The 15,307-nt window shown below is 36.2% G+C and overlaps 1 long non-coding RNA gene across 2 annotated transcripts in view; it reads left to right on the forward strand.

The window, feature by feature from the left end:
• Positions 1-15,307, forward strand: part of LOC125279074 — a 118,476-nt gene that overhangs the window by 72,608 nt on the left and 30,561 nt on the right. For both annotated transcript variants that reach the window (XR_007187305.1, XR_007187304.1), the window contains exons 4-5: positions 2,142-2,260; positions 10,131-10,176. This is a non-coding gene — a long non-coding RNA (uncharacterized LOC125279074). The remainder of the gene's footprint in view (positions 1-2,141; positions 2,261-10,130; positions 10,177-15,307) is intronic.

Genomic DNA, 15,307 nt, shown 5'->3' on the forward strand with positions numbered 1-15,307 from the left:
TTTATGTAATCTGTATGAAAAGAGAGCCATGTCAGAAGTCTGTGATTCAGCTCATTATCCGCTAATGCGGCCACGCCCACGGAGCCAGCGCTATTCAGACGCAAATTCAGAGGCAATACATGCATTCATCGTCTCAATCGTGTATTTATTGTCTAGAAAAGTGTTTATTTGGGTGTTAAAGCAATGGTTAGCGATCTCTAGAAGACATGCCATTAGTTCCTAGTTCCTTTTCTTCTTTATATGAATTTGTGGCCTAAAGGTGTACAGAGAGCGCCCTCCGGCTGCAAGTATGAATTAAAAACACAGTATCCAGCACTCATAGTGATGACAATAAATATTACTTCTCAATATAGAAAACTGACATAAATATATAAGAATCCATCAATATTTCTCCAAATGTGCATGCTTTTAAGCTAAAAGCCTATATGAAATGCCATAGAGGTAACATAATTGTTCAGACACTTTGCATCACAGAAATACATTATATTTTAAAGAATATAATAGAATACCATTATTTTAAATTGTAATAATATTTCACAGTATTGCTGTTTATGATGAGCTTAGACATGATTACAGAGGGTTTTTTTTCACAGCCTACCTGACTGAAAGGCCTCATTAATATGCAAGTCATTTCAGGTCATTATTATGTGATTCTTTTGTCTTCTCAGGTGTAAATGGCCCATTATTCATGCAGATTCACGCTCCCATGCATACTGTGTTTCTTGACAAAAAGTGTCTTACAAAAACATTTAAAAACTGTAATATTTCCAAACTTTTGACAGGTACTTTATTATTATACTTTTTTTTCACACATCCACACACAGACTGAGGAATCCCAGTATAAATGCACACGTTGTTGCCTTCACTTACACTGGAACACTGATCTGCTTCATTCTGAAAAACAAATCTGAATTTCCTGAGTCATAAGCTGCTCAGAATTACAATCAGCCTCACTTCCCAGCAGATAGCAGAAAGCAGGTTTTCCAGGAAGGCCAACAGTGGTCATCACCGTTACATTTTCACATAATGAAGCTCATGGAACACTAATAGTTTCTTTTCAAAATGTCTGGCCTTGACAGAGGGAGAAAAAACAGGAGAGAGAAGTGATAAAATGGAGATTTTATGCTAATTGCCTCCATGCCTTGTAAAGCACACATCCACTCCATTTAGCTTATTGATTGGGAATGAGCAGGCCAGCTATTTACTCGGATACGCCTGAGGGCTGTAGGCTGCTTACATGTGCACCGTCCAAACCAAATGAATATATATATATATATATATATATATATATATATATATATATATATATATATATATATATATATATATATATAGGCCTACATTTCTCCAAAAAAACAAAAACAAAAAAAACATGGTGTACAGTAGCTTATTATTAACTATTTACATATATCTGATTTTATTTAAATCATCAAATTTTCAAAATGTACTTATTCTTCGAATCTTAAAATACATTTTATTCAACAAATTTTAAAATGTAGTCAGTTAAAAATGTATTAACTATGGCTAGCTATAGAACAAGCTCTATTCAGCTAGTTAAAATGTATAAGATTAAAACAAATTGATTTTTTGATGATAAATATATAAACCTGTTTAAACGCATTCAGTTTATTTATTTCTATTACAGAAATCTTTATTAAAAATATATGACAGCACACTCAACTTGCGAATAGTTTATTTACCAACGTTTCAGCAAAAAGCCTTTGTCAAGGTATATGAGGCTTTTTGCCGAAACGTTGGTAAATAATCTATTCGCAAGTTGAGTGTGCGGTCATATATTTTTTATATACATTTGAATTCATCTCTTCTGACTGGCACCTCAGACGGTAGTGCGTTTGTTTCTTTTTTCTAAAATTTATTACAGAAATCTTACCTGTTTTTACCTGTTCAATTTATGTATGACTGATAAATATGCATCACATTAAGTTTATTAGTTTGTTCATGTTGCAACGGACTGAGGTTTGATCATATTATCTTTCTCAAATCTCTTTTATATAATCATATTCCGGTCTGCTAGCCTGGAGCTAACAGTACATCATTAGGTTAACTTAGCTTTCACCACATGACTTTTCTTTCATGGACTCTTTCTTACCCCCCTCACCTCTCATCTGTCTCTGCTGCAGTGTAACAAGGGTCAAAGGTCATGAGCAAGAGAGTGGGAAGGTATTTTTGTGGTAACCGTAAACCACATGGTGAAGCTGTACCCAAACATCAGCTGTCTGTGACATTAGAGGACCCCAGGGTAAGAATGTAAGCGATATGAGTATTTGTCAGTCTGTGTGTGGTAATTAACCGTATACATACATGAATGAATAGTTTGTGATATTCAGTATTCAACTTGTATGTATATATGCATGATTTGATGCTTCCAGTGAGCCTGAGGCTTGTATAATAAAGTGTATGCATGGAATACCTACGAGTAAATATAGCATGTGTGTGTGTGCGTTCATGGCTAGATTGAGAGGAGAAGGAGGACAAAAGGAAAATCATTTTTATGCCACCCACCAATTTTAGACCCATTCCCTCTCTACACACACACACACACACACACACACACACGCACACATATGTTTCAGCTTATCTCTCCTGTAGGTCTCAGGTCTTGATCTTAAAGGGTGGATTTAGAATAAAGGCCACAGACAAACATGCTGCTTTTATTTCAGATCATATTATTCTCTCGGACTCCCAAAATACACGCATACACTAAAATGGAAACATTCTGTTGTTCGTCTGTCTGGTGCGAGAGTTGAGCTTTGTGTTTCAATTGATTTAGAAAGCCAACACTACCTGAAAAGTCGATTTTATACTTTACAGTGTAATTTTCCTAATTTAAAAAATGGATATCAAGTCAATTAATTTCTATTCTATTCTATTCTATTCTATTCTATTCTATTCTATTCTATTCTATTCTATTCTATTCTATATATTTTTATTTTATTTATTTATTTTTATATACAATCAAATTTGCCAGATGTGCATTTTACTTTGTTTTATTTTTTAATTTATTTTTAATTTTTATTCTATTATTTTATTATTTTTTATTTTATTTATTATTTTTTATTTTATTTTATTTTATGAATACATTTTTAATTTTTATTTTATTTTTTAATTTATTTTAAATGTTTATTTTATAAATTTTTATTTTATTTATTATTTTTTATTTTACTTTGCTTTATTTTATTTTTTAATTTAATTTAATTTAATTTTTTATTTATTATTTTTTTTTATTTTTTATATATATATATATATATATATATATATATATATATATATATATATATAATTATTATTTATTTATTTATTTATTTATTTATTTTTTACATACAATCATAATCCAAATTTGCCAGATGTGCATTTTATTTTATTTGACTTTACTTTTTTATTTTTAATTTATTTTTATTTTATTTTATTTTATTAATACATTTTTAATTTTCACTGTAAGATGTATTTTCTGTCACCAAATCAGACATTTTATCACATTCGGACAGCTAAACAAGAGATTCTCTGACATTGTTATGTGTGGATTTATATTCTTTTAGCTTCTATTCCAATATTGTGAATATTTTGAGGTAAATATTCCCCATCCCATGTGTCCTGGTTTGACTTAAAAACAAAATCCTCATCCTTGGAGTCAACGAGGAGCCTCAGAACAGCCATAGCACATTGCGATCATCAATAGTGTTCAGTGACTCAGGATAAAACAATATAAACCTCAGGAGTAGAAGCGTGTAACGACTCTCTGCCATGTTAAAATGGAAAATGCAGTTGGGGAGGTGCCATTGTTTACAGAGCTAAGCCCAGAGAATGCAGACAGCACTGCAGGATGAGGCTGAACTCACGTGTGCATGCTCACCACTCTTTCCAAAACCAGCCGAGACTGAGGAAATGGAGAGGATAGACTGGATGAAGGAATATTTGCTGTAAGGGTGGCAAGACAGAAGGGTTTGGAGTTTTGGAGCCCTGCTTTTTATGTTTATTTGTACAGAGCTCTTCACAGTAGGGCTTTTCTTTCAAAGATTGTTTGCACTCTTGTCAGGCTTTCTTTTCTTTTGTTTTGACATAATACAGCATTAGCACAGTAGCTAGTTTGTGTATAGATCTCATGTCACTACTTCAAACATCAACATGTACATTCACATTTCACTGTTTCCCACACTTTGAGTGCCTCTTTCCATTTACCCCTTTCTGTCCGTCTCTCTCAGATCTTTTAGAGCTTCAAAAGATCCTCAGGTTCCTTTCAGTGCTGATTGTGTTTGCCACAGCTGACTAGTTCTGTCTCATGCTGTGCACATTTGCTTACAAGCCCAGTTCTGTGTATGCAAATCATATTTAAAGTTTGACTTGACAGAAAATACAAATTAAAGGTTGTTTTTTTTGGTCATTGATTTTACAGTGTCCATTGTTACACGTAGTTACTATAATTATAACTATAAATTATGTATAATTAAATGCAAATAACCCTAAACCAAACCTAGTCCTAACCTAAATCCTATAGTATTATACAGTATATAGTATTATACATATACTATAGTATTATTAATAATATTACTCAGCACTTTAATATATAAATACACTGTAATAAGGACACCGTAAATAAAGTGTTACCACTTTGTTTATCATTATTATTTTTGGAATACCACACTTATTATGATCACACCTCTTCTGATGATCACACCTCTGATTATGATCACACCTCTTTCTCTGACGGCCTTAGTTTCTGTAAATAGAAATAAACTTATAAAGAGGTCTACTTCCTCTTTAAAAGTAACTTACATTTTTATGGAAGCTTTTTTCCTCCACTGAATAAAACATAAAAAAGGTAATTGCAACTTTTTATCTCACATTTTATCTCATATTTTTACTCACAACTGCAAGTTATAAAGTCAGAATTACGTGATATAAAGTCAGAATTGTGAGGTATAAGCTCTTTTTTCCCTTCAGAATTGGACTTTATTTAGCTTCCAGTTGCGAGTTTATATCTCACAATTCTAAGAAAAGAAGTCAGAATTGCAAGAAAAAAGTCAGAATTGCAAGTTTATATCTCACAATTCTGACTTTAAAACTCGCAATTGTGACTTTATCTCTCACAGTTCTGAGAAAAAAGTCAGAATTGTGTGATAAGTCCTTATTATAATTATTCCCAATTTAGTTTATTTTTATTCCATAAATGAAAATATTTCCAAATGATACTAAGCATGGCAGGTAAGAACATACAGAACATACAAACAGTGAAAAGTCTCAGTGCAGAAATATCAGCACTTTTGGAACACTACATGTCCGCCAGGGGTGCGTTTCCCAAAAGCATTGTTAGACAAGTATGGTTGCACGTTCCGTCGTTATTTGCTTAGATCAACGAGTTTGTGTTTCCCAAAAACCATAGTTCCAACGAAAATGTGCAAACAGCATCGCAAAGTTGCGCAAAGCTTTCGACCTGTGATCAGAAGCATAGTTCTGTCATGACAACTCTCGAAGTGTTTGGCATGGTAATGGATATGACAATGCTGATATCTTGGAAAAATAAATCTGCTACGTTGCTGCTGTTTTTGCTTCTGCTGCTGCTGCTTCTGTTGCTGTTGGTTTTTGCTGCTGCTGTTGGTTGTTGTTGCTGCTGCTGTTATTGCTACTGCTGCTGCTGTTGGTTATTTCTGCTGCTGTTATTGTGCTGATGTTATTGCTGCTGCTGTTGGTTATTGTTGCTGCTGCTGTTATTGCTGCTACTGTTGGTTATTTCTGCTGCTGTTATTGCTGCTGCTGCTGCTGCTGTTGGTAATTGCTGCTGTTGTTATTGCTGCTGCTGTTGGTGTTTATTGCTGCTGCTGCTGCTGCTGTTGGTTATTGCTGCTGCCACTAATATTGCTCTGCTGTTATTGCTGCTGCTACTGTTGGTTATTACTGCTGCTGTTATTGTGCTGCTGTTATTGCTGCTGCTGCTGCTGCTGTTGGTAATTGCTGCTGTTGTTATTGCTGCTGCTGTTGGTGTTTATTGCTGCTGCTGCTGCTGTTGGTTATTGCTGCTGCTGCTGTTATTGCTGCTACTGTTGGTTATTTCTGCTGCTGTTATTGCTGCTTCTGCTGCTGTTATTGCTGCTGCTGCTGCTGCTGCTGCTGTTGGTAATTGCTGCTGTTGTTATTGCTGCTGCTGTTGGTGTTTATTGCTGCTGCTGCTGCTGCTGTTGGTTATTGCTGCTGCCACTAATATTGCTCTGCTGTTATTGCTGCTGCTACTGTTGGTTATTACTGCTGCTGTTATTGCTGCTGCTGTTGGTTATTTCTGCTGCTGTTATTGCTGCTGCTGCTGCTGCTGCTGTTGGTAATTGCTGCTGTTGTTATTGCTGCTGCTGTTGGTGTTTATTGCTGCTGCTGTTGGTTATTGCTGCTGCCACTAATATTGCTCTGCTGTTATTGCTGCTGCTACTGTTGGTTATTACTGCTGCTGTTATTGTGCTGCTGTTATTGCTGCTGCTATTGGTTGTTGCTGCTGCTGCTGTTAAAGCGCCGCGGTTATTGCTGCTGTTGGTGTTTATTGCTGCTGCTGCTGTTGGTTATTGCTGCTGCCACTAATATTGCTCTGCTGTTATTGCTGCTGCTGCTGTTGGTTATTACTGCTGCTGTTATTGTGCTGCTGTTATTGCTGCTGTTATTGGTTGTTGCGGCTGCTGTTATTGCTGCTGCTACTGCTGCTGCTGTTGGTTATTACCGCTGCTGTTATTGCGCTGATGTTATTGCTGCTGCTATTGGTTGTTGCTGCTGCTGTTATTGCTGCTGCTGTTAAAGCGCCGCGGTTATTGCTGCTGCAGCTAATATTGCGCTGCTGTTGGTTATTACTGCTGCTGTTATTGGTTGTTGCTGCTGCTGTTATAGCGCCGCGGTTATTGCTGCTGTTGTTGGTTGTTGCTGCTGTTGGTTATTGCTGCTGATGTTATTGCTACTGCTGCTGCTGTTGGTTATTACCGCTGCTGTTATTGCGCTGATGTTATTGCTGCTGCTATTGGTTGTTGCTGCTGCTGTTATTGCTGCTGCTGTTAAAGCGCCGCGGTTATTGCTGCTGCAGCTAATATTGCGCTGCTGTTATTGCTGCTGCTGCTGTTGGTTATTACTGCTGCTGTTATTGTGCTGCTGCTATTGGTTGTTGCTGCTGCTGTTATAGCGCCACGGTTATTGCTGCTGTTGTTGGTTGTTGCTGCTGTTGGTTATTACCGCTGCTGTTATTGCTGCTGATGTTATTGCTACTGCTACTGCTGCTGCTGTTGGTTATTACCACTGCTGTTATTGCGCTGATGTTATTGCTGCTGCTATTGGTTGTTGCTGCTGCTGTTATTGCTGCTGCTGCTGTTATTGCGCTGCGGTTATAGCTGCTGCTGTTGGTTATTGCTGCTGCTGTTATTGTTGCTGCTGCTGTTGGTTATTGCTGCTGCTGTTATTGAGCTACGGTTATAGCTGCTGCTGTTGTTTATTGCTGCTGCTGTTATTGCTCCTGCTGCTGTTGGTTATTGCTGCTGCTATTACTGTGCTGCTGTTATTGCTGCTGCTGTTTTTGCAGAGCAAGTACAGAGACTTACTACTGCCAATACATAAATGACAGGCTGCTGTGAGCAAGTAAGTCATGCTGCTGCTGTACAATATAACATACATGAATTACCCATAGCAGATCTGTACAGTTGGAGCTGGGGGGAAGGTGGAAGGTTTCTGCTGACCAGTATTTGACGGCTGAGCATTGATGAGCTCATTGATATAGCAGCATCCAACCAATCAGCTGTGTCCTATAGAGAATGATGTGATTGCAAGCAGATTGAGTTAATGACCTATCAGCCTGCATCATCTAGAGTTTCATGACAGAACTTTGTATTTTCTTGTTTTTATGACATGGACTTAATAAATCCTTATCTTGAGCAAAATAAGCAAGAAAAAATGAGAATTAGTCCTCACATGCCATGTTTGTAATTTATAACAAATATTCAGCATTAATTCCATCGCAAATGGACTAATTAAAAGTTCTTACTCCGGCACCTGTGTAACATCATTAACCAACGTAGTTGAATGACAAATTTGCGACAATACAGCTTCGGGAAACAGTTGTGACTAGCTTGTTAATTTATTCAACAATGCATTGCACCAGTTAAGCGGCGAGTTACTTCATTGTATGGGAAACACTAGACCAGAACTTATACACATACTCATGGTAGACAGCAAGACAGGATGAGAACAAGATAAAAGAAAAAAGAAAAATGAAAAGCCTTGGAACTGAAAAGCTAGTAACAGAGACTAAATAAATCACACCAATAGAGCAGCACTGGAGTACAGATGGGGAGAAGGTCTGGAAAACCCACTGACCTCAGGAGAAAGACAGTTTGAGAAGTGAACAGATAGCTTTATTGTCCTCCAATCGTTTCAATATTAATCAATCAGCTTACTCAAGGATACATGTCCATGCTGACTGCACTGGGATGTCAAAATGAGTCCCACTATTGTTTTCATAATCCACTGGACTCACGCTGAACCCAGCGAGGGGCTCTGAAATGAGCCACAGCAGTGTGTGAATGTGGACAGAGAGAAAGAGCGGGGCTTCATTCTCAAACTTTTGCCAGCGTTGTGAACCCTGGAGGAATGGAACCTGCCAAATTAGCCAGAACCACTGCAAACCTTTTATCCTGCAACCATAAACTCTCTATATCTCTCTCCACTGTCATTCTGTTTTTTCGGAATCACATTTTTCCTGCACGTGCAACCAAATGCAGCCTTTTAAGTGCCTTTACATGAATGTGGAGCATATGTGTCGGACACACAGAGAGAGAGAGACTTAGAGAAAGTGCCTGCGGGTCACCCAGCCCTGGGGCGGTAGGGATCTGTAAGCAAAAACAGCGCTGTTGCTAAGACACAGTCAAAATATAAACAAAGGCACAACCCTGCTCGCCGAACAAGGGCTGTTTCAGTTGGAGTCTCGCTCGAGTTTGGAAAACAGCATTGTGAGAGATGATGAGAAGAGAGAGAGGGAGTGTTTTCTGAGGAGGATGTTCTCAGTCTGCAGGTGTTTGCTGAGGAAATGCCTCTACAGCTGCATGGGGTTTGTTTTCCAAGATCATAAATGCTGGACGCAGCTTATGAGAAATCCAGCCGTCAATCAAATCTTCCAGCCAACATACCCTTACAAAATTACATAAAAGCACCGTGTTATTATGTTATGAGTATGACCATAAATATATCCTATGGAAAACATTCAATGATGGACACTTCATGGTTATTCTGAGAAGCACCTTACAGTAGGCTACCATGGTGTATGAATATGATAGTCAAACAGTATAATGGTAGCCATTACAAAAAGTTACCATCATGCTAAGCATAGTAGAAACATGGTAGTACCATTGTACTTTTTATTCTTTGAAGTACCTTAAAATACCATGATATATGAATATGGTAATCAAACAAGACCATGGCATAATTTTAAAATAGGACTCTAACACTATGATAATACAGTGGTCATGTGTCATGCAATAACCTACTGTAGCCTATGGTATTACCATATTTAACAGAATGGTAGTACCATGGTATTCTTTGAAGTATCACACACTAACATAGTGTCAATTACTAAAAGGTACCATATGGTACAGGTATTACTGTGTTTTTACCGTTTTTAACAGGTACACTACCATGGTGTATAAATATAATAATCAAGTTTTATAGTATCCATTACAAAAAAGTATCTTAAAATACCATGGTGAATGAATATGGTAATCAAACAATACCATGTTTTTCTTTTAAAATGGACTCTAACAAAATGGTAATACCGTTGTATTCTTTTAAGTGACATGTTAATCAAAAAAGTACCATGGAATTACCATATTTGACCATGTTTAATAGTGGTACAATGTTAATCTTTTAAGTACTTTACAATACCATTGTTTATAACCAAATATGCAATGGTGGTGTCCAATTCTAAAAGGTACCATAGTATTACCATATTTTTACCAAAGTATTATTTAAAGTACCTCACAGTATTATATTTCCATGTTTTTGGACGCTAACATTATTATATATAATAACATGGTTATATAATGTAAATTCCATTGTATATTATTATGATAATCAAATGTTTCTGTCCTATATTTTATATATAGTATGACCATCTGACACCAGCACACAACCATGGACTGCCACAGTACTGTAAGTATGTTCTCTTCAATATGCTTTATACTGAACACTCACTCACACTCACAAATACACTTCCCTTCGACTTTTGTGCATTGATTATTTAGACATTAATCAGTCATGTAATGGAATAACATTAAACAAGAAGGAAGCTCCTTTCTACTTCATTCCCAGATCACATGTGTATGTGTGGGATGGATGTGTTTAGGCTCAGACAAGAAATGAGGTCTGGAGATTTATGTGGGATTTTCCACTTGTGCGTGTGTGTGTATCTGCCAGACTTCTGCTCTCATGGTTTGACTCTATGCAACACGTCAGATTCATCCAAAAGGTGGATAAGACCGAAAGAGAGAGAAAAAGAGAGAAAGGACACAACATCTATTCCTGATTCAAGATGTCTGCTCTTTCTCAGAATAATACATGATCTTACATATAAATCTCTCTCTCTTCTGAAAATCTAATTGTATTTAACAAATATGTCTATATTTTTCTCTATTGACAATTGATTTGAATCATTGAAATACTTATTTATTTGTTTTTTTCATACAGTATATATACATATTTATTCAATTATTTGTTGCTCTGCAGAGTTTGGGTTTATGCATGTGAACTGTGGGGTTTTCCCTTTCATTGCATTTCAGAGGCCTAATGAAGTCAGTTACAACAAATTGCAACCACCTCTTTCACTCTCTGTCAACACACACACATACACACACACACACACACACACACACACACAAATTGCATATTGTGTATATATATATATATATATATATATATATATATATACATTTATTATAATAAATACATTTATTTATTTATTTATTTATATACATTTTACATTCATGCATTTAGTACTTTGAAACATTTATTCGCAGTGACTTACTGGAATTACTTAAAGGAGTTAATTTTACCAGTACACTGTATGTAATTATACACATATACACTAAAAAATTTCCACCTAATTCAACTTGATTCAAATCCATTTTTTACGGTCATGTACATCTCATTTTTTTGAAAAATCTTGTTTAGTCTTGTTGAACTTAAAAAAAAAAAGAAGAAGTTGAGGTTAAATTATTTAGAATAATTAGTTAAAGTAAACGGAAAATATATGTTCCCATGACTTATTGATCATATCAGTTTTTACAGTTCCCAAAATCATTTACATATTCCTAGAATGTAAACCCGATAAACTAGAAACACAGAGTGTTGAAATATTGCCTTATCTGTTCCTCCTGTACTTGTATTTATAGCTTCAAAGAAACATTCTCAAAAGCCTTTGAAAACACCTCTGTGTGTGTGTGTGTTTGTGCACGTGTGTGTGTGTGTGAGAAACAGATAAAGAGTCAGAAAGAGTTTCACTTGATTTTTCTCAGGCTCAATATATCTCAGTATCTCTCTGAACAAATGTCCTCACAATGTGTGTGTGTGTTTCCAAGCTGTCTCTGTGAGTTTCAGGAAAACTGTAAAGTTCCCACTCTCTTTCTCTCTCTCTCTCTTTCTCTGGGGGGTTCTGTGAGGGACTGTTTAATTGTTAGAACAGCCAGCCGTTCTGTGTGCGTCTAGGATGGGGAGAAGATGTGAAGGTTTACTTAAGATAGCAGCTCCAGAATCCAGCGATAAGAGCCAAATATATGTGTTTGCTCAGCCTGGTTGTGTGTGTGGGTCAGAGAGAGGGAGATTAATTCGTCAGACTGTGATTTTCACTAAGAAAAGACTGAATGCCTTTAAACAAAGCCGACCCTGTATGTGTGTGTTTCAGATCGGGGTGTATGAGTTTATTGCTTTTATAGTTGAACCGTAACTCGTTGTGCCTCTGGAAATATACCAGTCTCAGTTTTAGATGCATGATCAATATTCAATATATTCTTTCACTGCCCATCATGCATATTAAAGGATTTAATAATAAATACATGTTTACATGTTCTGATTAATATATGAGTGGTGTTGTGGTTGGTTTTCAGGGTGTTTACTAGAGGGTGGTTATTAGCTACTGGTCAAAGTCAAAAGAACTCAAAATTAAAGGTGCCCTAGTTTCAAAAATTGAATTTACCTCGACATAGTTGAATAACAAGAGTTCAGTACATGGAAATGACATACAGTGAGTTTCAAACACCATTGTTTCCTACTTCTTATATAAATCTAATTTGTTTAAAAGACCTCCGAAGAACATGTGAATCTCAACATAACACCGACTGTTACGTAACAGTCGGGATCATTAATATGTACGCCCCCAATATTTGCATATGCCAGCTCACGTTCAAGGCATTAGACAAGGGCAGAACGTCTGGATGTGTACATCTGAATCATCAGACTAGGTAAGCAAGCAAGAACAATAGCAAAAAATGGCAGATGGAGCAATAATAACTGACATGATCATTGATATCATGATATTTTTAGTGATATTTGTAAATTGTCTTTCTAAATGTTTCGTTAGCATGTTGCTAATGTACTGTTAAATGTGGTTAAAGTCACCATCGTTTCTTACTGTATTCACGGAGACAAGAGCCGTCGCTATTTTCATTTTTAAACACTTGCAGTCTGTATAATTCATAAACACAACTTCATTCTTTATAAATCTCTCCAACAGTGTAGCATTAGCCGTTAGCCACGGAGCACCATCAAACTCATTCAGAATCAAATGTAAACATCAAAATAAACACTGTACTTATGCGATTAGACATGCTGCATGACGAACACTTTAAAAAGATCCATTTTCAGGGTTATATTAGCTGTTTGAACTTTTTTTATGTTGTTTAAGGCAAGCACGAGCTCTGTGGGCGTAGAGCACGAGATTTAAAGGGCCACACACCCTGAATCGCCTCATTTCTAATTATGCCCCAAAATAGGCAGTTAAAAAAATGAATAAAAAAAAATCTATGGGGTATTTTGAGCTGAAACTTCACAGACACATTCAAGGGACACCTTAGACTTATCTTACACCTTTAAGTGTCTCTGATAATCTTGTCTCTATAGATATGGTTATAGGCAATTATTTTATTGTAACTCTATGGGATATTTTGGCCATTTCTCATTCAGCAGGCAAAATTCGTAATTCTGACTGGTTAGAAACTTGATGAATGACGAAGAGTTTCCAAACAGAAAGGGGGAAAGAGAGCTATTCATTACTAGACAAAGCTGAAGTGCAGTCACATTAGATATATTGATTATTAACATACTGTTTAGGTGGGTTTCCATTTTTCTTAAAACTGTGGTGTAACAGATTTAGCACAGATCTTGTCTTCGGTATTGTAATGTACATTTGAGTGAAACAGATTATTGAAAAAGAAAAGATGTAGGATGTGGACTTGTTGAATAGATAGTGGCAGATTGGCTCAATGTGAATTTGCAGTCAACTGTCAGAAAGGGGTGGAGTTTAAGTCTGACATTCATCACTGGAGAGAAGTCTGATGTTTCACCAGAAGACCTTGATTTTTAAAAATTAATCAAATGCACGAATGAATGAATCACAATAAGATTAAGATTTTGAAAACAGAAAGCGTGAATTTTCACTTCGTGCCAACTCTAAATAATATGTAATTAACTTAAAAATTAATTTAAAATAATAAGAAAAAAAATCTTAATTTGTCAAATTTTAATTTCTGACCTTTTGCTACAAAGTCCCGTCCATTTGAGAGCTCCTCCAGACAACATACAGAAAAGTCACCTTCTAGACAGGTCAAATTGATTGAAAGCACATTGTCCAATAAAGAAGTCAAATGCTTTTTCCAATGAAACAGCACTCACAAAACTCTCATAGACTGCTAGTGAAACTGCGTCTTGGCAGTACTCAAAATGACATTTATAGACTCTTGTCCACTGAACATCCATCTTTGTTCCATTAAAATGGTACCGGTATCTGCCATAGACTCCTTGTAATGCCCAGCTTCAATGGGGTTCTGACCACATAGATTCATGCAGATTAAAGCGAATCACATTATAGGAGTGAATGTTGTACAACATTATTCGCTAGGTAACACTTTATTTCGATGCACTTTATACATTCTACTGACTATAAGTAACTTTGCAACTACATGTCAACTTATTCTACTAACCGAACCCTAACACCTAAACAGTCTGCTAACAGTCTACTAATACTCCAATGAGAGTTAGTTGACATGTAGTTGCAAAGTTACTTATAGTTAGCAGAATGACTAAAGTTGACCTTAGAAATAAAGTGTAACTGGAAGTTGTGCTTTGTGTAGTCTTAAAGCAATTACCATTGACTGGAACTAAAAAAAAAAAAAAAAAAAAAAGCCCTTCCCCTTCAGTCCACTGAAACTAACCAGGTTTGTTTAGAGTCCAGCTTTAAACCAGACACACACACACACACACACACACACACAGTCAAGTCATTAGTCTTCCATGAAATCGCTTTGTAAAATTCCAGGGTAGCTAATAAATAACCTATCTAGACTATTTCACAAGAACTTCAGGAGGGAATTTCCCTGAGGCTGACCCTTACCTTAACACTCTGTCTCTTTCTCTTTCTATCTCTCTTTCTCACACACACACACATACATATGCGCACACACACACACACACACACTGTTCGTGCTTTATAATGCCACACGCAACCCTCGAACTAATATTCTTACTGAATGTCACAGTTGAAGTAAGAGTTCTTCAGTCAGCACATAAACTGACATGCTGCTTTAACTGCTTCAACTTTTAAAACACATAATCGCCTGAGGAGACTTCATATCCAGAGGCTTTTTAATACCACAGCACTTGATGAATTGCTATGTCTTCTGCATCTACACGCCCTGTCACAAATTATATGCAAAACTGTGGTGCACATCCAGCGAGGCGGTGTGCAGATTTACACAATTCATCATTACAATGCGTCTTAAAGCAGGAGTGGCCGCCTACGCTCTGTAGTTCATGCCCTCTTGTCAGCACCTAAACACACTTTTTCAGACACAATGGCCATCCCAGTACACTCAAAAAATGAATTCATTACCCTTACTTAATTTTATTGAATTTTTTTTTTCATTTAAATTAAATCTATTAAGTTGGGTCAACACAAATTAGTTGCATTAGTTTGTATGTTTAACTCAACTTTAATACATTTATCAAACTAAACTTTTTTATGCTGGTCCAACTTCATTTTTTAACTTAAAGACTGGTGTTAGTATTGTCATTT

Source organism: Megalobrama amblycephala, linkage group LG11 (genome assembly GCF_018812025.1).
Source record: "Megalobrama amblycephala isolate DHTTF-2021 linkage group LG11, ASM1881202v1, whole genome shotgun sequence".
Taxonomy (NCBI): Eukaryota; Metazoa; Chordata; class Actinopteri; order Cypriniformes; family Xenocyprididae; genus Megalobrama; species Megalobrama amblycephala.